We start from the raw sequence: 17,918 nt of genomic DNA, 5'->3' as shown, positions 1-17,918 counted from the left end.
ATACAAAGCTGGGTGAAGCTAGATCTTGGACTTGCTTTGTGTACCAGTGTACCTTCTTTTCCAAAGACGAATCACAATCCCCAGGACAAGATTATAAACAATTTTGTTTTTTGAAGAAACAAAGATGGAGGATAGGTTACTTGATGCAATAACTTCTCGCAGGATACCCAGTAGTTCCACGTTATGTCAAGAACTCAGGGCACCTTCAGTCCATGTAGAAGAATTTACAAGACCAAACATGGTTAGTTTCTGCACTTAGCTTCAGCAAAGCACATCTTACGAAACAAAATCTATGTGTGATCTATTGGTTGAATTAGTGAGAAACTGTAAACAAATGTTTAGTGTCAGGAACACCAATAATGTTCATACTTCTTAGTTCGGAGCTCTCCTTGTAAAGAAACTGGGGACTCTTCAGAGCTCAGGAATCAGTCTGACAGTCAATGAAAAATCAGGTTCTGAATGCGCATGAACCACTGATAGAGTGATAAGTGGAGGAATACCAGTTTAATAAATGAGGTGGGAATGGTGGCTCACTCCTATTTGGCAAATCTAAGAGTTGACCCTGGGAATGTAAATAAGCTCATGGACCACAGCTCCATGTTACCAAGCAGGTCCAAGGTGCAATCCCTCCCCTATAATTCCTATTACAATTTAGAATCTTCAGGGCCGGATACTATGAAAGATATATTTTAATCTTCTCTGAAGGAGATCCTGGTGTTTTTTTTTTTTTTTTTTTGAATGATGGGGTTAGGCGGACCCCGACCTGCATTCCTTAATCAAAATCTTACATAGATTGTTCCTCTTGTATCCTCCTCAATGATTTTAGTCAATTGTTCATCTAGAGGGGGTATAAAATACAAAAGAGTCTCGAGAGAGTCTTTTACACACTTAGCTAATAAATCTGCAGCCTTGTTGGTCTCCCTATAGCAATTTTTTTTTTTTTTTTTTTTTTTTTTTTTTTTTTTTTTTTTTTTTTTTTTTTTTTTTTTTGAAAAAGTAAGCTGGGGTTAAGGTATACCCCCACCTGATCTTATTGCAAAAGGTTAAACCTTACAAGCTAAGCCTCCCTAAGAGTTAGATCATTGAAAGGAGGAGCACAAAGACACTATATTGACAGACTTCAAACCTAACATACATAAGATAACATATTAGTCATCCTACAATCGAACTTAAGAAAGTAGAGATGATAATCCTACTTTCTAGTCATGATTTCTTTAACAATCTTAGAATGATCCTTTCTAAGATGAGTCTGTGCTTTCTCATAGTTGCAAAAGAAACCTTCGCAAACACAACACACATAAGTAAGTCCCAAAGTATCATCCCAAAACTCTTTGGTGTAGTCTTCAAGCTTTCTCATCTTCTTGTTTTTCATTAGCGAGAAGAGAATCCAAGAGACTGCATTGTCGCCATAGGAAAGAGATAGAAAAATGAGGAAGAACAAAAACGTCTGATGTGGAAGGAGTCTGGTAAGATAGATAGTTGAGTGGTGTGTACTAAAGACAGCCATTCACTTCTTTCTGCTGCACACACTACGACAGTAGTGTACTAGTGTGGATAGAAGTGTACTAGTGTGGATAGAAGTTCGATCCTCATACCACAAGTCGTACAAGTTAAACCTTGTGGTAACTAAGTTATTTCTAATATCGGGTGCGTGTGTTCACTGTGTTGGTTGCAACCTGAAATTTAAAAAACTAAAAAATATTTCAATAAACTAATATTTTTTTTTTACTTTTTTTTTTGTTCTTACAAAATTATTATTTATCATTTATTTTGAGTCCAAACAAATAGCCAAAAGCCTAAAGCCCAATCGGTCAGTTTGTATAATTCTAATCATGTATAACAAACCTGTAAGCTCTCCTCAGTTCTTTCACTCTCAATTCTTAAACAAACCTTAAACCTCACCCAAAATAAAAAACAAAAAACAAATTCAGAAAGAACTTATGGTGCAGCTTGTTGCACGTTTGTCCTAATTATTTGTAAAACTTGTTATTATTATCAATAAAATTTCTACTTTAAAAAAAAAAAAAAAAAGATAATTTTTTACTTTCAATGTTAATCTTTTATAGTTTTTCTCTATGATAGTAGGGTTATATAAACTTATAACATTATAGTAAGTTAACAATTTGTTGAATTGTTGTAAAATTGTGGACTAGATTATGTAGATATATATAGACATAGTAGTAACAATTAATGGCTTAAGTGCTCAAGTAGTTAACTTCATCACTCTATATTAAATTCTTAGTAGTCAACGCACTATAGTTTTGTAAATTGAAATAAATACATAATTTTGTTGATATTTATTGTTTAGATCTTCTGTATTTTTATTTTATTTTTTTGTGGGTGGTGTACACATAATCTCGCACCCCATTACTTAGAATTCTAACTCCGTCCTCAGTGGCAAACGAATGTTGTATAAAGATGTGGTTTGTTTTGTTTAGATAGGAGTAGGGGTGTCTTTTTTTGCCGAATTTCCGATTTTTCCGAAATCCGACCCGAAATTGGTCTGGCTCTGGGTGTAGTTTTCATGGGCCAATTTTCCGATTTCCGAAAATTCCGAAAAAAAATTGGATCGGATTTGGATATAATTCTAAAATCCGATCCGATCCGAAAATTTCGAAATTTCCGATATTATTGCCATATACTTCTCTCACTATCCACTTGATTAGATCTCGACCGTTTATTCATTTTCTAGTTTTTTACTTCCAAAAACAAAACAAAAACATAACTTAGCCGCTACTTCCCCACTTGAATTAGACCACTCTACTGTCATTACACCGTTTGCCATAACAACAATGATATGAAAAAAAAATGTCATTGAGTCATACAATGACTTCCAGACCAAGTCAAAAGCCAAATTCCAATAGATAGAATATTATGTAAAGCTATTTAGAGTCTAAGACCATAATCCATTATTTATGCAGACACTTCACGCTTCAATTTCCACACACGAAAAAAGATTGAAACATTATAAATACCCATACCTCAACAGAATGCAATGCTTGCTATTGGTGGCTGCAGGTTTTTTTTATCGTTTTTTCTTGGATCACTTGTTTGAATGAAAATGGGTTTTCTCAGTAAACAAGTGCGTATTGTTGTTGGTACATTGGTGTTGTGGACATGGTTTTCTCTCCCTACAATGAACATTGGCGTATGATATTTCAAAAATAATTGAAAGTAAAGAGATCTTTGAAAATTTACTAAGTATTCTGAAATTTCCGACAGTTCCGAAATTGAAAATATATTTTGAATCCGAAATTGGCTAGCATATTAGGTTCCGAAAAAAATTTGGAAAAAGAGAGAGAATGTTTAGTTTGTAAGAGTTGGAGTGTTTTTGGTAAATGAGCTAAGACTCTACAGGTTCACTTCCTTCACTTTCTAACTTCCCACTGTTGCAATTATATATAGCTCCACCCTAGGATTTTCTATAGCTCCCCCCGAAGGGCGATGGCACTTCCTGCTCTGTTGAGTTTAGTTGTTTTTTGAGTTTGCTGTGATGTTGAGTTTTGGTATATGTGGCAAACGAATGTTGTATAATGTTTTGTTTACTTTTACTCATGGCCCAAAATATCGCCGAGATATCCGATATCTCGCCGATATATTTCGGTAAATTGGTACACCAATATCGATATTTCCGACATATATCCACCGAATATTGAATCCCTTTTTTTCCGAGATATATCGGAATTTCCGATATGAAAGTTTATATCGCCCGATATAATCGATATTTCGAGATAATCGAATTTGACTTTTTGACCAATTGTTAATAACTTAATATTGAAATTTCCGAAATATCCGATATATCCGAGATATATCGCGAGATATCCGAGATATATCGGTGAGATATCCAATATTTTAGAAACTTTGGACTGGTTACCAAAAAAACCGAGATATCCGATATATCCGATATATCTTGGTTTTTGGGTACACCGATATATTAACCGATATCGAAATTTTGGGCCTTGCTTTTACTTAGGAGAGTTTTTGGTAAAAATTTGTGTAGTCGCTGTAACAATTTGTTGGTGGTTCAATGATTATCTCTTCTTTCATTGTGAATGGATTAAAGCTCTACAGGTGCTGCTGTAAAATTTGAAGCTCATTCCTTTCTCAACTGTAGACAATGGATTAAATTGTTTGAAGGCAGCTTTAGTAATGACGTCATTGAATTGGCACCAGCAAAAGTACCAGAATGTGAGTTTTCTATTTCGTGTTGGATATGTGACACTTGGTATGTGTGGTGTAGGTTTTTCTTGATTACAACTATTTTCTATGTTTTGTTAAGAAAAATAGGTGTCAGCTATGTGCCACGTTTTCTGTTGAAACTGATTTTTTGTGTGTGCCGGGTAGTAAACTAGTTTTAAACTAATCTTGGCCATAAGTATTTACGTTGCCAGAATGAGTGCTGATCTTAGTTAATTTGTCTTATAATTGGAGCTCAGTTATTATTAGGTATGGCTTATATGTAATGAACCACCTGCAGTGAGATTAGGTTGGGCTTTGGGTTGGTTAGTTGGGCCGAAATGTTTTAGTTTTGGTTGGGGCCTAACTTGTTTAGTTGGTTGGGCCGAAATCCAATTTTTGTTTTGGGCCGATATTAATCTTTTAAGCTTTGGACCAGTTTAATTAAGTTTTGTTTGGGCTAGACTAATTTGGCTTAGTCTATGGGACAATTCAGTTGATGTTGGGCCCGATTTTGTTTTAAATTTGTGGACCAGTTTAATTTAAAATTTTTGGCCGGTTTAAGTTAATTTTTTGGACCGAACCACTTAACTGTTTTGGGCGGTTTAATATTATTTGGGTCGGTCCAGGACTTAAAATAGATCTAATTGGGTCTTTAAATGTTTTAGACTTAGGGTTAAGGTTTGGGGGCATTTAATTCGTCGAGACCAACCATTATCTTACCAAATCGTACGATACGCTTTGACCTTAGCCATGAGTATGGGTATGACCTGAACCTGTTGAATATAGAAACGATAGTTTGACTTTGACAATGAGGTGTTGACTTTGACCAGAGTTGACTGTTGACCAGGATTGACTTTGACCAATTGACCCAATTTGACTTTTTAACTCGGATTATGATTTGGGCTATTAGGATAGGTCTAGGGCTTTTTGCATGCTTGGCTTTAGGCTAAGACCTTTATATATACGTGTGTATGTGTATTAACTACTATGTGTTTTTGTGGTATTTTATGATATGTAACGTTATGACACTTAGACATCCATATAATTAATAACGCGTAAACAAAAAAATACAAGAAATCAAGATACTCCTTTGTTCTCTGAAATGATATATGTAATAACGTTCAATAATGCGTAAACAAATTTACCGCACTATTTTAGAACTCTCCACGCCTCATGTTTTGGAATTGAGTTTTATGACTGTTGATGTCATATGTAAGGTGGGCATTTATTGAATGTGCCATAAATGACCCGTTAGCGTTATCTATGGGTATTCATTGAATGTGTCATGAATGACCCGGGTATTCATTGAATGTGCCATGAATGACTAGATTGTTTGGACTACCCTAGAGAGGAACTAAGGTGTTCGCCTTGCGGGTTAGTTGTATTCTTTGATTATGCGAGTGTTTGAGTTTACGTTTGAATACCTAATATAATATATACATATGGTATATAGAAGTTCTAACTTTTAACTGCGGGAGGGTAGGACTTAATAACATTTTGTGCAGGGACGCGGTCCTACCCTTATACAGCGGTGGATATCGGTAAGTTTTAATTCAATGATTTAGATATTAAAATGAGTTATTAAAATGAGTTAAGATAATGGAAGTTTTTCTTGGGAAGAACTATGTCGGTTGAGATGACTGAAACCACCGCCTTCCAGTTTTGAGAATGATTAGGTTATGATAGAGTTAAAGTGTTAGTGGGATAAGAAAAGTTTTGAATGTTTATATGTGGTTAGTCTACTCATACCAACAAATTCCATTTTGCTGACCCATGTTTGCTTTGTTTTGGCAACGTGGGTGTGTTCTTGAAAACATAGGTGGAAGGCAGTGGAACCGCGGCGTGTGATTGGGATTCTCGCCTGGAGCAGTCTCGGAGTTTAGTTTATTAGGTCTGATCCTTTGGAAGGATGTAATAACGTAGGTTACATTTTTATATGACATGAGAATACGATGTTGGAAATTGTTATTCTTAAAGTTTGTTTATGTTTGTATTGGGATGGAAGAAAGTTTTTAATAAAATGATAGTTGAGAAATTTGGAGATTTTTGTTGTTAAGTTGATCCTATTGTGATGTGGGTTAGGTTTAAATAGGTATAAGTTTTTTGTCAGGTTTAAAATCACAATAAAGGGGCGTGGTGTCTAGTAGTAAAATAGATAAAGCTACTCTATAGGTGGTAAACATTCAATGTGTCATGATGTTCTGTTTGCTTGCTCACTTGGTTGCATTGTTTTAACTTTTAAGTATACTGATCTGCTGACCAAGTCTGTCTTCGAGTCTAATAAGTATTTATGTACTGGGTTTATAAGAGCAGTGTTCATTCAGTCAGTGAATCACCTGCAGGCTGCAGTACAATTGGGGTCAATTTATAGAATATCAAAAGGCCTTCTCTTGTTTTTGGGCTTTTTGTGCCTAGGCTAGACTAGACCACATACTTTGGGCCCTTAGGGAAGCTCACTAAGTCCTCTTCCCCTCCCCTTGGATTTTCATCATTATGGCTTAATCATAGTTTATGATTTCAACCAGAATCTCAGAATTCCGTCAAATATTTCGGTTTTAAAAAAGAAAATTAAAACGGTATCGAAATAACAATATAGGTTCGAATAATGGAAATTCCACTTAGTCGGAATACGTTAGAATTCCGGCACTTCTGAAATCCTGAACTATGGACTTACTCAGGTAATTTCCATTATTTGATGTCTTATTTCTTTTGTAGATGTGATCCCAGTGGTGGTTGAAACTAGTAGTGTTTACGACAAGCAATATATTTGATACTGAAAGGCGTGCCTATTCCACATTGGTTTCTCGCCAATGGATGAGTGACATCTCCATACTCTGGAAGAGAATGTTGCATTTCCATTTTGATTACTTTCATGGAACCACGAGATGTTTCAGTATTTTTTAGGCCATGGGCCGGGAAAACACATTGAGCCTGATTATTTCTATGCCCATAAAGTTAGTAGTACATTATGCAATGACTGGCCTTAGATGACATGTTCAATCTGACGAACTTTGAATATTGCATCAGCCAAACTGAAGAGCAAAACATACATTCATCACCGTTCATATGATTAACTATTTGCAGGCAGTCGAAGCTGGAAGAAGTAAAGCGATTCAGTGCAGTCTTTCACTTGACAACCAATATTTCAAGGGGATAAGGGAATGTAAGTTCTAAAAAAGAAGAAGAAACAACCAACAATATCTGCATTAATTAGCTCATGCAGTCATGCGTGTTGGCTTATGATATGGGATTGTTAGAAAGATCTTATTACCTGATTTGGTCACTATGTTGAGTTTATAGCTAAATCTGCTTCTGTTTTTCTTGCATTTTCTACAGGTTGCAGGATTCAGTAGCAATGCAGACTCAGCTTGACGGAGGCTTCTATTTTATCATCATTACTTGATAGACACAAGTGTTGATTTTCAGTGGTACAATAGCTTATTGTACATTAGGCACTTGGTCTTTGTTCCATTGCGGAAGTTTCCTTACTTAAAGCAATGGGAAGTATTTACAGGCATTTTAGCTACTGAACATACACATTATTTTAGTGAAATCATCAAATGCAAAAGATGCAAAATCATGACAAACGGCCAAGTGAAAGATAAACAAAAGTCAAGAAAGTGATCGTCTCTTATTTGCACCCAGAGTTTCTCGACTTCTTTTTCTATTATCTCCTCGGTAACGCCAGGTATGTGTCCAAGCCTCCAAGCTTAGGTTTATTTTTCTTGTTTTTTGTACTTATATTAAAGAATTAAAATCATACGCATGTACTTATTACTTCCATGGCATGATATATATCTACTTAGCTTCCAATCAATATTAAGCATGCACGGACATTCAAATTTTCCCAAGCTCATAAGTATCTATATATAGGCTTTTATGTCTATATATAGTAGGCACCTAAATGTTCAATTAGATTTGCCAATGTCTGATTGCATTTTCCAGAATTTGGAAATTAAGCTTGGCAAATTTACCCATTGTGGCTATAGGTCGTTAGTTTTCCCTGAATAACTAAGCATGCAAAATATAATTTCTTGGTTTCTGAATCTACTTACTGAAAAAAAAAAATGAGTTGATTTTTTTTTTAATATGATGGGATAGCCTGGATAAGCATATTGCAGTCTCCAATATTTAGTTTAGTCAATCTAATCATGTATAAACTAAACCCTATAATTTTCCTTTCAATATTATGATATACCATGTACTGTTGTGATAATCACTCACACACACAAGGAGAACAAAATCAGTATGGAACTTTTCAGACACTCTCTTATATATGAAACTTCACAATGACTAGATTACATGACTTATATAGTTATATAGCAACTCATGAACACCAAGTCACCTAGCTACATGCATAGAATATAGTATTTGACTCTTTGGATACCTACACATTTGTACTTTTAACTAGATACATACATAGTATATAGTACTTGACTCTTAGGATACATGAATTCTAAAAACATTTTGGTTTAATTTCCAACATTTCAATGCTATGTTTGTTATTGCTATTAGTTTTGCAATTTTTTGTAAGGTCCTATAAAAAAAATATGCAGGGGCGGCTTTGAGATTTACAGGGTCCTGTGCATACCGTCGAAATAGGGCCCTTAAGGCCTCAACCATAAAAGCAAAGTAACCACAACGACAAACTTTTTTTTTGTCGACGTTATAGAAAAAGAAATTGTAAACTGATATATAACATACATACATACTATTTTTTTTTTAGATTGAAAGAAAAAAAACAGAGAAGAAGATGGATAGTTTTTTCCCCCCCTTTTTCTTGGTTTTCTTGTAGCCGTAAGCCGATGTCTACATTAATTAATTGTAGAATTAAGTTTTAATTTGGAAAAATAACTTAATTAGTTAGTTATATAAATATTTCCATTCCGATTTTAATGGAGAGAATATAGAAATTTTCTTAGTTTAGAGAATAATTGTAGTGAGAATTTCAGATTAATTAGATCTATTAGATATTTTTTTTTGGGAATTTTCACCTACGTGTCAGCCCTTTATAAGTGAGTTTGGAGCCCTCAAGATTCGGGGCCATGTGCGGTCGCACACCTTGCACATGCTCAGCGTCGCCCCTGCATTAACCATTACATAATTACACCTACTAACAATACTAATACTTAAACACTATTTACCACGATGGAAGAAAGCATTGAGGTTTTCTCTTAAATTCATCAAATACTGCCTCGAGTAATGAATCTCTTGTTCAATTGTCTCTCCCAGTTGAGTTGCTCTTGGTGGAACCATCAGGCCATTCTGCAAATAAAGTTGAGAAACCATAGAAATGTCTCTGTGTAGTCTATCATATTCGAGACTTAGGCTGTGTTTGATAGTTCTATTTGCCATGGCAAATGCAAATAAATATCACTATTCATTTGTTTCCCACTGTTTGATGTGTTTTTTGACCCATTGCAAATAATTTTTGGATTTACCACAAGTTGTGATTTGCCATGATTTTGATGGCAAAATTTACTCTCGGGGGAGGTATGTAAATTTTGCCACGACAAATTAACACACAAATTTGCCATAGATTTGCCACCAACCAAAAAACAAAAAACAAAATCCCGAGAACATCTCACCGTCTCTCCCTTTGCTCTTTCATATCTTGGTGAAGAACAACAATGGAGTCGCCCCCAACCTGGTTTGCCAGTCTCTCTCCTTCTCTTCTTCTCATTCTCCTACACTGATTTGGAGTTGGTAATTATCCAATCAGTGAGACTTGATAATTTGAAGAGCGGTATAGAGAATACGTTGGTGATCTTGTTGCTCCAATTGACACTCTTGGTCATGACCAAGTGATAAAACAAAAATACTCTTTCGAGTTTTCTTACTTCAGTTGTTTCTAACGATATTTCTTTGTTGGTAATATAACAACATACCCCTTTGATTGAATTTCATCATATTAGTATTCATATAAGTATTGGTAGTTTTGGTAAGAATGGAGTTTCTGTTTTCTTGGTATCGAATTATTTCTTTTGGGTTAAATTACATAACATAGAAATTTGAGAATAGTTTTTAGCTTCTTTGTAGGTTGTGGGTATATCTGTTGCCGTATTGATTGGGTTTGAACATATTCTTAATTAATCTAAATATAGTGGGATTCTTAGATCAGAATAAGGATATATGAACAATGTCACCACTTGTGGTTTTCTTTGATTTTTTTTTTTTTTATTAGATGAGCTGTAAGAGTTCAACAAGTGAAATAGTATACCCACGAATGTAGATATGTGATCTCTTCATTCAGATTAAACTAGGAATTGTAGTGATTAGTAACATTTCTTTGTTATTGATGGAAATTTGGTTGTGTGTGAGTGTGGTGGTGCTGCTGGTAGTGTGCTGTGGTAGTGTGGACTGGTGCTGCAGGTAGTGCTGCTGCTGGTGGTTCTAGGTGGTGGTGGTGGTGGCGGCTTCTGCTGCTGCTGCCTCTGCTACTGCCTCTGCTGTCATGTATACGATTTTGCTTTTGTGCTTCTTAGTAATTTACTCACAACTTGCTTTACATGTCGCATCATATCTTGCATTTTGAATCCCCAAGTATGGATTTTCAAATTTAATTTTTTGCTCCATCACTTAAAGTTGGTTCCCTTAAAAGTTTGTCAGAACTTAAAACCAAAACTTAATTAGCACTAAAATCAGATAGTGTAGTTTTGACCTCCCAATAGCTGGTCGTCTTATTATGGGCCATTGTTTAACTGGAGCAGCAGCACTTCATTCAGTGAGCAGAGTGCTCATGTGACTTCTGTTAACAGTGTTAAGAACATTCTTGAAAGCCATGCTAGCTATTTGATGTCGGGGAAAGAACTTTCCAAGCTAGTTGCATTCGTAAAAGAACTTTCCAAGCAATAGACAAGTGTACAAACAAAAATGGCAGACATCTTTATTTGGAAGAAGCTGGCAAAAGTACGAGACACTGCTAGTAGAAACTAGGAGCTCCAGGAGCAGAAGATAGAAGCTAAAAGCAAAACTAGTTGACTTGATTGAAGATTTTGTATGGCTTGCTGGTAATTACACTTTCCTGTGTTTGCAGCTTCAAATGGATACTTTGCAGAGCTGACTTGACGCTGAATTTCTTCTGTCTCATATGTGCTCTGTCAAATTCAAAGAGTGGATAGTTGTTCTCACAACTTTGTTAAGACGTTCAGAGGTACTGCTGACTTCCTTACCCAAATGTGTTTCATTTTTCTTCTGCTTCCTATATACCTTCTTTTGGACATGTAAGTTGGTGATTATTGTAGAATTTTTAGATATTCTTTTGATTTGAGATTCAGAATTGAACACCTTTCAATTTGCGTTGGTTTATAAACATGAAATTGCATGTACACAACAACAAATGTCCATCAAAAAGAAAATGAATCAAACCTAAAGATTTGTATTTGGCAGTTATACTAGCAAACACATCAAACAAAGGAAACCAAATATCTTACTAGACACCCATTCTATTGACCAGAGCATTTTAAGAAAATGGTTTGTTTCTCGCAGGTTCTTTTTGATCTTTTTCGACATGATATGCGACTTTGGAAAGCATATAGCATGACTCTGCAGGTGCTTCTTTACTTCAGAACTATCATGATAATTTTACTACTACTGCTTTAAGAATCATTTCTCATTCTTTTGTGTTATTTTCAGTCGCAACCTGCATTTTCTGAGTACAGTGATTTGTTAAAAGTGTCGGAAGAGCAACTTTCAACGGTAGGAAGTTCGGAAGAGAGATGAGCCAAGTTGAAAAAATAGAGGGCTGGGAACCTCATCTTCTGTCAATGAATCCCAAGTTCAGGTTGCACATTGGATTCTCCAACACCAGAGCGCATTGGATTCACCAACACCAGAGCACATTGGAATATACATCTACAGATTTACTTCCAATAGATGTGATAGTACATTTCCAGATCCACCATAACCCAGATGATGTTATACATTCCATGGATGCAGTGCTCGCCCTGATTTTGCAATTATTGGTGATGATAGGATCCTTGGACGTCCTACAGATATCGTAGGTCCTAGTCTGCCTTGTAAATAGCCACCTGAACATGTACCTTCACCAAATCTTGTAAAGGCATGATAGTAAATTATGAAGGAGATGTCTTTGTTTGATTATTTTTGTTCTCACTGTAGATTGAGGTCAGGATGAGGGTTAATTATTGGTTGGTTGTCACATACTCACATGTCCATTGTAAGATTTGATGACTGACTCCCAGTCATTTGTAATACAAAATTTTCTTAACTTAGATGCACTCCGAGTCCTAAAACTGTGTGGTGGTGAAAGATTGCTTAGCAATATATGGTCTGAAAGTTGTACAGTGAGTTTGGTTGTTTGTCCATATGTTGTAAAATTGCCTAAGCTACCCGAAAGTGGCAGGAGAAGGGCTGATAGAAAACTTTTCAATAACAATAATGTTGGCTATACTTGTTTTAGTTGTAGTCTGGAAGCTTAACGGGTTTCTTCCAATATCAAAAGAGCGTGCAAGAGAAACACTCCAAAACACATTTACATTTGGTATCAACTTGACTATTAGTCATGTAATTCAGTGAGTGAAGACCTTACGATGGATAGCACGTGATATTGCTATGCAATAAGGGTTTGAATGGAGTTATAAATAACAGAAAATCATAGCTAGCAATGAGATTTGGGATCAAGCCATAACACGTGATCGAGTATGGAAAAATATAGAAATAGAATTTATCCAAGGCACAATGACATTTTATATGTGTTTGGATAACAATGGTTGTTAATGTCTATTGCACTTTGACTTTATTTTATGGTTGTTTCAAAAGACATACTATTACTATTAATGTTGAATTGTATTGTCTTTCATTTTCTTTATTTTGTATTTTATTTTTTTTTTTTGCTTTTTTTATATTTCATTACTATTTCTATTTTTTGCTTTTTTTTATACTCTTTTTTAGTGTGATATAGGTGAAACCATATACAAATAAAATAAATTTACAAATAAGAATAACTATAATTTTTAAATTTTAAATATTTTAAAAGCACAAAAAATGAAAAAATAAAATATTTGTCGCGGCAAATTTGGACAATCAATTGCAAATCAGGGCAAATAATATTTACCACAGTATCATTAAACAGTGGCAAATTAAATATGCCGCAAGTTATTTGCAATTGTCACATAGCAAATTTGCCAGTGGCAAATGGTTACAAAATGCCACAGCTCCTTATCAAACACAGACTGTGTTTGATAACACCATTTGTCCACCGCAAATTGTGGCAAATGCAAACAATTACCCATTTGCCGTTGTTTTATTCGTTTTTCACTCGGGGGCGAATTTTATCAAAATTTGCCATATTCCTTGATTTTCCACCATTTTCATGGCAAAATTTGCTTTGGGGAGGTATGTAAATTTTGCCACGCCAAAACAACACACAAATTTGCCACCAACAGAAAAAAGAAAACCAAAAATAGTCCGATAACATATTTCCAAAACCTAACCCACATTCGCCAGTTCGCTTGTCTTCAACATCAAACCATTGAGCTGCAATTCTCTCACGATGAGGAAATCTCCTCGTCTCCTTTAACAGGTTCGTTCCTCGATTTCTTCTCATATCTTCTTGTATATAATTTTCTAATAATAATTAAAAGTAAGAGTGGGGTTATGTGTTTCATCAAATTTCATTGTGTCACAACTGACTTGGAAGTTTAACATCACCCCATTTCAAAATTTGATATGTTTAGGGTTAGGGATTATCCAATTTGTTGAAATTGGGCTTTTAAATTTGTTGACTTTTAAAATTTGAAACCATTGTAGGTTTCTTAGTTTACTTTTCTCGCCTTTGGTTTTAATTTGTCGGTGTCTTTGCGAAGTGAAAATATCAGCGATGAGTGGGTTTTCTTCTACTTGTACAATTAGGAGATAACTCAAATTTGTCGATTGAGTGCCGCTTTCTTTGTGTTTCATTTCTTTCTTTGGATGCCAAACCCTACTCTCTCTTTGGCCTTTCAAAGATTTTCTCGCTGCTTCCAATGAGGTAAAACAATTGATATAAATTTCTTTGTTTGCTGTATTATCACTCAATTTCTCTGTGCCATGTGGTCTATCATCATTTGAGAATTTCAATCTTGAAACAATGGGTGAAGTAGTTTATTAAAATTCAAGCTGCTTATGAGTTACTTATAGATGGGGAAAAATGAAGGCAATACGATAATGAGCACCGTGTCAACCCAATGAAGGTAAATATTGTATATAGTTGCTGTCATAATTAAATTGTTAAATTTTTTGTAAGTACTGTTACTTTCTAGTGTTGGACCTTTGTTTCCTGATTGATATATATATTATATGGATCGATTAGTTACTTAGCTAGTGAAGGACTCGTCAGACTTTTAATAAGTTATGAATAGAAAACTTGTTGCCTTGTTGGGCAGCATATTCAGGGAAAAAAAGTGAAGGGTTATGGTTTGTATATATGTTAAGGTGAGTTCTAGGTGGAGTGAAGGGTTATCCTCATCTCTAGGCTTGTGCATCCTACCTAGTATATGAACACAGTATATAAACCTGACCTTATCAGTTTAAGGAATAAAGTAGTTCCCCCTACCAATCACTACCAGATAATTTTCTGCAACAAATATTGATGAGTATGTACTATATCTAACACCTGGGCTTAATTTGTTTTTCTGTCATAGTCTACCGGATAATTGTAGAAGTCAGGGAGACAGCGGAAATTTGGTTGAGAGGATCACTCAGTACACCTCCTCTCAGTTGCACTTCTTGTAGTTATTTATATGTTGTATTTCTATCTTCATGTGTGCAGCGTCTACAAAATGACTTTGCCAAGACATATCTAAAAGAAGGGGTTCAGCATCTCACAATTGAAACTTCAGATGGGCGGACATGGCCTATCATGTCCTCCAAAAAATACGGAAGTAGGCTAATCAAGGGCTGGAAGGAATTTGTTTTAGATAATCACTTGGAAGAAGACGATAAATGCATCTTTGAGCTTGTTGACAAGACACATAAGATTCTAAAAGTTTTTATTGATTGAGTATCTCGGAATCCCAAACAGAGTAAAAGAATTTCAGCTGACTCAAAAAGTCAAAGCTGCAAGTCTAGCTCTCTTGTTACAAACAAAGGGAAGCAAAATGATGATGTTGGAAAGAAAAGAAGCCTATTTGACTCTAAGAAAAAAATGGCGCATGATTGAAAATGGAGAAGTTGATGATAAAGTTGGTTTGCCCAGTTCTGGTTGTCATTGCACACATATTGCCCAGAAGTTCACATCTGAATGGGTTGACGAGGAATACTGGAATAGGGACAACATAATCGACAAGGAACAAGAAGTTGATCCACGTTTTTATGACAGGAAACGGGTAACAGAGTGTGGTGAGGACCAGAGGAAGGGCAAGCATTGTACTAAAGGATTGAAACTGCATTATTCACTTCACTCCACTCCAAGAAAGCAAAGAAGGAGAAAATTTCTGATTCTGCCTTCGGATATAACAAACGGAGAAAAAGGAATTTATCTCCATCTAAGAGACCAAGCAGTCCTGTGAGAAACACAACGAAGCATGATAATCACACTGGGAAAAGTAGGAAGGTGTATGATGGTAATGAAAAAAATGAAAATGAACGAGCGAATAAAGTCACTTGATGTTTGATAAGAATGCTAAAGAGGGTTCAACAGTTTGCTTGAAGCAACGAGCTGAGCTTGGTAATTATATTTCCCGATCTTGTGCTTTTATGATCCATCAATCACATTTCTTTGTAAAAGGAATTGTGTTATCGTGATTGACACCAGTAGTTGTTTGCATCCCACAGAGTCTATGACTAGAAGATCAGTCTCATTCCGCGAAAAAGAAAGAGACATTTTAAAGGCCACAAATTTCACATCTAAAAACCCCTGCTGGGTTATAATGCGGCCTTCATATGTCCGTGGGTGGCTTAAGCCTGGTGAGCTCCAGTAAAATCAAATCTTGATTGAGTCCTCGCTGTTGAGGCGGCCCCCACTTGACCAAATTGACGCAAAGCCGGGTTCATAAAATTTGGCAGAATTCAACCAGAAGCTCGAGCTCAAATTTCTCGATTTCGAAATTTGAAGCTCAAATTAGTGTGGATGTTCATAGTGCACTCAACTTTGCACTATCGGGCTAGTGGTAGTCATGTTACACCTTCCCGGGCGGTTTTATTTTATTTTTACGTGTTTTAGTTTTTTCTGCATTTGAACTACAATGGTTCTTCCGACTCTTGAACCGAAAACCGAGTCTTTTCTTCTTTCATTGATGTGAGGGCTATGTATTTTCTTACTTTTTTTTAGATTTGTCATACCTGATTTTGAAAATAAATACCTAAAAATGTGGGACTCGGTAGCATTTCTTTCATGTTCGGCTTGTCTTAATTAAAAGTATTATGTTCTAGGAATGAGCTTGTTTCAGTGAACGCACATTTGAGTATGTCCCCATGAATACGGTTCGATTCGTGTCCCATTTGAGGTTAAGCGTCTTCAAATTGCGAGAGAAAAAGGCGGTTATCATGGCAACATTTTATCATCCGCTGGGATTTATATGCCATTCATTAAACAACTTTCCAAAGAAACAAAACAAGCTAGCAAAGTTATGATTTGTATGTTAGGGTGAGTTCTAGGTGAATGTGAACAGATAGTATGGCAAGAATTGAGTATATATCTCTTCTTATCTGCTATTACTGCTATTCCTAAGACTATTAATAAGCGTATGGATTCTATGTATCAGAATAGATCTGGACTTAAATGTGTTGCCCATATAGCAGTCTTTTTTTTTAAAGGTTGATGCTCTTGAGATGTATCAGAATATATTTGCTGCACTGCTTGCATTATATCCCCTGCTCCAATTAAAGTGTGAACCTCCTCTATGAATAGGATTATAGCACCATTGCTTTCTCTGACTTCATCCACAAAACATTAACCTTTCCTCAAAGTCTCCACGATAATTTGTACCCACAAGGAGACGTCCCATATCTATAGAAAAAACCTGAAATGCAGTAGCTATTAGAGTAATAACTTTTGAACCTGATGCTTCAGTCTCCAGTTGTATTTCAAGCTTAAGGTTCTCAAGGCAAAGATGTTTTGCTTCAAGACGCAGAAATTCCTCTAGACTCTCAATTAATAATTTCTCGAACAGGAAAACTTCTCTTTCAATGCATCCTTGTAACCATAGGACCCTCAACTCGAAAGTTCAACTCATTTACAACACATGAGATTTGAATTTGGTGAAGTCAGGAGAGTGACTATAATTTTTAAATCTTAAATATTTTAAAAGTAAAAATAAAAATAAAAAATGAAATATTTACCTCAGCAAATTTGGACAATCAAACATGGTTGCAAATCAAGACAAATTATATTTACCACAGTATCATCAAACAGTGGCCATAAATTATTTGCAATTGTTACATAGCAAATGGGTGATCTTGGACATACCCAACAAAACATTCCTATACCCCATAACTAACATAAATTTTTGTCATACCCCAATAACTGTCTAAATCCAATAATATCTCCCATATATTTTTAGGGTGATCTTGGATATACCCATAAAAATACTCCCGTACCCCATAACTAACTAAGTTTTTGTCATACCCCAATAACCGCTTCAATCCAATAATATCTCCCAAATTAATTTGAGATATTTCCAATAGGGATAAAGAAAGAGAAAAAACAAAAAGACGAGAGACTCATTCCAAAAGGAAACAATAAATATAAAAAATTGAAAATAATACTCTTGACCTTGAAGAATCTTTGTGTTACTACA

General features: G+C 35.4%; 2 long non-coding RNA genes across 3 annotated transcripts; both read left to right on the top strand.

Moving 5' to 3' along the window:
- The first annotated feature begins 2,681 nt into the window (after positions 1-2,681).
- LOC147506367 (uncharacterized) lies at positions 2,682-6,205 on the top strand. Its single transcript, XR_015193704.1, has 3 exons — positions 2,682-3,357; positions 4,064-4,188; positions 5,999-6,205. It is a non-coding gene; the product is annotated as an uncharacterized LOC147506367 (long non-coding RNA).
- Positions 6,206-6,655: 450 nt separating this feature from the next.
- LOC147506366 (uncharacterized) lies at positions 6,656-12,606 on the top strand. Of its 2 annotated transcripts, XR_015193703.1 has the most exons (6): positions 6,656-6,857; positions 7,264-7,342; positions 7,516-7,867; positions 10,890-11,332; positions 11,668-11,730; positions 11,815-12,606. It is a non-coding gene; the product is annotated as an uncharacterized LOC147506366 (long non-coding RNA). The 2 variants fall into 2 exon arrangements; XR_015193702.1 differs by lacking the exons at positions 6,656-6,857; positions 7,264-7,342; positions 7,516-7,867 and having other exon boundaries at positions 7,878-11,332.
- Positions 12,607-17,918: the final 5,312 nt, after the last annotated feature.

Source organism: Coptis chinensis, chromosome 4, assembly GCF_015680905.1.
Source record: "Coptis chinensis isolate HL-2020 chromosome 4, ASM1568090v1, whole genome shotgun sequence".
NCBI classification, from domain to species: Eukaryota; Viridiplantae; Streptophyta; class Magnoliopsida; order Ranunculales; family Ranunculaceae; genus Coptis; species Coptis chinensis.
Note: the sequence above shows the minus strand (reverse complement) of the source record. Positions and strands in the feature narration are given on the sequence as shown.